Consider the following 6,000-nt stretch of genomic DNA (forward strand, 5'->3'; position numbering starts at 1 on the left):
AAGGAAGGATGTGGAGGCTTTAGAGAGGGTGCAGAGGAGATTCATCAAGATGCTGCCTGGACTGGAGGGCATGCCTTATGAAGAAGGGTTGAGAAAACTAAGGCTTTGCTCATTGGAGCGAAGAAGGATGAGAGGTGACTTGATAGAGGTGTACAAGATGTTGAGAGGCACAGATAGGGTGAATAATTAGAGACTTTTTCCTGTGGCAGAAATGTCAATCTCGAGGGGGCATAAGTCTAAGGTGATTGGAGGAAGGTTTAGGGGAGGTGTCAGAGGTAGGTTCTTTACACAGAGAGTGGTGGGTGTGTGGAATGTACTGCCAGCAGTGGTGGTAGAGTCAGAGACATTAGGGACATTTAAGCTACTCTTGGATAGGCACATGGAAGTTAGTACAATGAGAGGTATGTAGGTTAGTCTGATCTTAGAGTAGGATAAAAGGTTGGCACAACATCGAGGACCGAAGGGCCTGTACTGTTCTATGGTGTATGTTCCTGTCCAATGCCATACTGGGGTAATAGGTGACCTCCATCTTTTTCACGTTGAAATGTAGTTTCATGTTTGTCTATGTTGACGTGCACCTGCACGTTTATTATGTCCTTCTTGAGTTTGTTTCAGTTCCTTCAGTATCAACCACCCCCATTTCCTCCCCTTTTCCCCTCAGCAATTTTCTCATCTACTGTTTGGAAATTTCTGCACACCTGAGAGCTAAGGAGTCTGTACCCTATTAGGTAACGTGGGACCAGGAAATGTGTTGCCTCAAATTGTAGCACAAATGACATATAAGGATGATGACCTTGTGACTAATGATAAAAACGCAGCGTGCTGAAGAAACTCAGCATTTGTGGGGAGAGAAACAGAGTTAATGTTGCAAGTCTAATACATCCCTTCATCAGAACTGATAATCCCTCTCTTACATCAGCAGCATTGTAATTAATGGTGTCAGTCCGACATGGCTCAGAATGATTATTCTCATGTCATCTTCCTCTTTTCACTTCATTAATTACAGTTGGAGTCATACCTGCCACATTGCAAGACTGTTATGGCTGTCCAAATGCAGAAGACCACAACAACACCAGGGTTCAGGCTGACAAGTAACCTTCACCCCACACAAGTGTCAAGGCAATGACCATCTCCAATAAAAGACAATATAACCACCACCCCTTGGCATTCAATGGCGTTATCAACACTGAATCCCTGACTATCAACATCATTGGGGTTACCATTGACCAGAAACTCAACTGGACTTACCTCATAAACACAGTGATTATAGAGGAAGTCAGAGGCTGGGAATACTTTGACAAGTAACTCATGTCCTGACTCCCCAAAGCCTTTCCACCATCTACAAAGTACAAGTCGAGAGTGTGATGGAATACTCCCCCCTTGCCTGGATGGGGGCAGCTCCAACAACACTCAAGAAACTTGACACCATCCAGAACAAAGCAGTCCACTTGATTGGCACTACATCCACAAGCATCCACTCCCCCCACCACTGACATTCAGTAGCAGCAGTGTGTATCATCTACAAGGTGCACTGCGGGAATTCACCAAGGCCCCTTATACAGTACCTTCCAACTCATAATCACTTACATCTAAAAGGACAAGGGCAGCACATAATTGGTTTCACCACTACCTGCAAGTTCCCCTCCAACTTTCCCCCTGAAATATATTGACAGTCCTTCACTGGCACTGGGTCAAAATCCTGGAATACCCTCCCTACAGCACATGGACTGCAACAGTTCAAGAAAACAGCTCACTACCTCCTTCTCAAGGGGACCTAGAAATGCTGGCCAATTGGGAATACCCATGTCCCATGAAGAAATAAAAAACATCACATGGTCTTTATTTTATGGATCAGAACTGTTCCAAGTCCCACCTCATATTTTCTGCCATTCTGGTGTGTTTTTAAGGAGAGAAATATTAAAGTGAAGTGTTAAAAAGAAGGATTTTAATTAATTCCACAACATTTCTCCAGCTCTCTTATTGACAATCTGCTCTTGAAGCATAATTAATTTATTAAAATAGGCATTTTGTTGCTGAGTGTGTCAGCATACCTCTCGGCTGCATATCAGTCTGGGGGCCATTATTGTTTATGATGTTGTGGAAGTGTAATATATCCAAGAACCCAACCTGAGGGAGGCCAAAGGTCTTTCCATTCCTCACTTTTCAAAACTCCTCGCTTCTGTTCTGGGGTTTATTTTTACACCGAGGGTGGAAAGTGCCAGTAACGCGCTGCCAGAGGAGATGGTGGAAGCAGGTACATTAGCAATGATTCAGGCGTAAATTGACAGACACATGAATGGGAGGCAAACAGGGGGATAGAAACTGTGTATGGGCATTAATAGAGTCATCACATCATAGGTCCATGCCGGCCACATATCCTAAATGAATCTAGCCCCATTTGCCAGCACTTGGCCCGTATCCCTCTAAACCCTTCCTATTCATATACCCATCCGGGTGCCATTTAAATGCTGCAATTGTACCAGCCTCCACCACTTCCTCTGGCAGCTCATTCTATTCATGCACCATCCTCTGCTTGAAAAGGTTTCCCCATAGGTCCCTTTTAAATTTTTCCCCTCTCACCCAAAACCTATGCCCTCTGGTTCTGAACTCCCCCACCCCATGGAAAATACCATGTCTATTTACTTTATCCGATCCCCTCATGATTGTATAAACCTCAGCCTCCGACACTCCAGGGAAAACAGCCCCAGCCTCTCCCTATAACTCAAACCTTCCAACCCTGGCAACATCCTTGAAAATAATTTCTGAATGCTTTCAAGTTTCACAACATGTAGCATGTGACTTGTTGTGTAGGGATATGATTCTCACTTTGTGTCTTCTACTACGCAGGCAATGCAAGAGATCCCATGTTCCAATCCTGGACAAGCCCTCATTTCTTAACTTGACTTGTGTTAAAATGGGTGGCATGGTGGCTCAGTGGTTAGCACTGCTGCCTCACAGCACCAGGGACCCAGAATTGATTCCCACCTTAGAAGACTGTTTGTGTGGAGTTTGCACATTCTTCCCGTATTTGCGTGGGTTTCCTCCATGTAGTCTGGTTTCCTCCCACAGTCCAAAGATATGCAAATCAGGTGAATTGGCCATACTAAATTGCCCACAGTGTTAGGTGCATTAGTCAGAGATAAATATAAGGAAATGGGTCTGGGTGGGTTACTCTTTGGAGGGTCAGTGTGACTTGTTGGGCCAAAAGGCCTGTTTCCACACTGTAGGGAATCTAATCTAAACAGACTTTTGATAGGAGGGAGACCAGATTGCACATGATATTCCAGAAGTGGCATTACCAGTGTCTTGTACTGCTGTAACATGACCTCCCAACTCCTATACTCAATGCTCTGACCAATAAAGAAAAGCATACCAAATGCCACCTTCACTATCCTATCTACCTGCGACTCCACTTTCAAGGAGCTATGAACCTGCACTCCAAGGTCTCTTAGTTCAGCAACATTCCTCAGGACTTTACCATTAAGTGTATGAGTCCTGCTCTGATTTGCTTTTACAAAATGCAGCACCCCACATTTATCTAAATTAAACTCCATCTGCCACTCCTCAACCCATTAGCCTATCTGATCAAGAGCCTGTTGTACTCTGAGGTAACTTTCTTCGCTGTCCACTACACCTCCAAAATAAGTAGTGGATCAACATAAAGATTGGAATTGGTGCAGGTTTGGTGAGCCAAAGGGTCTGTTCTTGTGCTTATTTTTGTTTGTTCTTTCAGACGTAGACTGCTCCTGCAGATGTCTTTGCTCTAGGTCACACTTTCATCCAGGAGCTCCTACTTACTGCAGTCGTGGCACATCACCTGTTTGGCCATCTTGAATTTTTTTTGTTATTAATTGCTTGAATAATTTATTCCATTTCTTTTCTATTTTATCTTCTGTTCCAGTAATATGTCAAACAATTAGAATAGAACAAACTTTAACCATTCACCAAGCAGCTAGATTCTCACCCGGCATAGTGGAAGGAACAACTGTAGCCTGAAGTCACTTTACTTCTTGCTTTTCCCTGCTAACCTGCCACGTGATGAATGGTCACACATTTCACACTGAACACACTCAAAACACTTGGTCTGTTGGTGTGTTAGATTCCTGCAGATTTGGCAAACATTTCATCTGGATTACAAAGGATTAGCAGTAAATCTGATCATTCAGTACAGTGACAGAAACCAATCAGTCACAGAGTTTGAGACATAAGGCCTCAAATAGACTCCTTCTGCACTGCAAGATTCCATAATTTGTAACTTTAACGCCCTTGTTTCTACAGTTGTTTGATAGCACTGCTTTACATGGGCCAGTCCATGTCATATTCACTGAGTGATGGAAAATTGACCACATGCTTCTAAAATTTGTGAATCACTCACAAATCCCAGGATTTACAGATTACTGTCTGCGACTCTTGCAGGAATTTTAAATCGGAAATTTTGCCTAATATGATATTACATGAGAAATAAATCATGAGACTTGGAACTGAATTGTCAATCAGCGGGAACTCCCTGTCCTGGTCATCACTGACAGTCAGTAACTCATAGATGTCTCATCAATGTGTTCAGAGACATTAGTACACATCGCTCCAGCAGGCGGGACTTTAACATAAGTCTTCTGGCTCAGATGCATGGACACTACAACTGCATCACAAACCCTCCCCTGGTGGAGGTCTAGATTTATGAAGATTGGAGACAGATAAGATCTCATTCCAGCGTGATCTCTCCAATAATCCACTCTCTGCGATTTATTCATTTCAGTCACCTTGGAGTGTAGGTTTATAGTTCCTTAAAAGTGGAATTGCAGTTCAACAGGATAATGAAGAAGGCCTTTATTGGTCAGTAAAGGAGTTGGGAGGTCATGTTGTGGCTGTATAGGACATTAGTTAGGCCAGTTTTGGAAGACAGTGTTCACTTCTGGTCTCCCTACTAAAGGAAATATGTTGTGAAACTTGTAAGGGTTCAGAAAGATTTATGAGGATGTTGCCAGGGTTGGAGGATTTGAGCTACAGGGAGAGGCTGAATAGGATGGGGCTGTTCTCCCTGAAGTATCAGAGACTAAGTGGTGACCTTACAGAAATTTATAAAAATCATGAGGGGTATGGATAGGTAATAGACAAGGTCATTTCCCCAGGGTAGGGGAATCCAAAACTAGAAGGCATAGGTTAAGGTGAAAAGGGACCTCAGGGGCAACCTTCTCGCACAGGGGGTGGTACATGTAAGGAATGAGCTGCCAGAGGAAGTGGTGAAGGCTGGTACAATTACAGCATATAAAAGGCATCTGGATGGGTATGTTGGGCTTAGAGGGACATGGACTGGCAAATGGGACTAGATTAATTTTGGATATTTAGCAGGCATGGACAATTGGACCAAAGTGTCTGTTTTTGCAATCGTACAGCTCTATGACTATGACTCAAAGTGACATTCAATCTCTAAGCCAAGCTTCCAAGAGTGGGTGGGGGGCAGGAGGGGGGAGGGGTGGTCAGCACTCAGAGCGGGGCAGTCAGGAGCCAAGGTGGGAGGCTGTGTGTCAGGACCCTGGGTTGGGGTGTGGAGATTTGGGAACTCAGTAGGGGGATGAAGACCTAGAGAGGGGGACAGGGGTCAGGAGTCAAGATGCTAGGGGTTGAAAACAGGACCTGAGAAAGAGTGGGTGAGGTCTCGGGTGCCTGTGTGAGGTCACATGCTCCAATGTTGGGCTTTGGGCTCTTTGGCAGCCACAGATACCATGGAGCTCTGCTACCCCTTCTCTAAATCTCATGGAAACTCTCTCCCTCATCCCACTCATTAATACATTGCCCTTCCCCCACCCAGATCTCAGGTTTTTTTGAGGGGTCACAATGGTAAAGGTTTCAGGCAAACTGCTCGTCTCTGGAGCCATGAGAATGGTGCCCACTCAATGGGTCAAACTAGGGAAAAGGGGATTGAATTATGGACAAGCACAATTCTGAAATTCCCTCACTAAGGGCATTGTGGGTCCACCTACAGCAGGTGGACTTGTTTTG

Source organism: Chiloscyllium punctatum, chromosome 45 (genome assembly GCF_047496795.1).
Source record: "Chiloscyllium punctatum isolate Juve2018m chromosome 45, sChiPun1.3, whole genome shotgun sequence".
Lineage (NCBI taxonomy): Eukaryota > Metazoa > Chordata > Chondrichthyes > Orectolobiformes > Hemiscylliidae > Chiloscyllium > Chiloscyllium punctatum.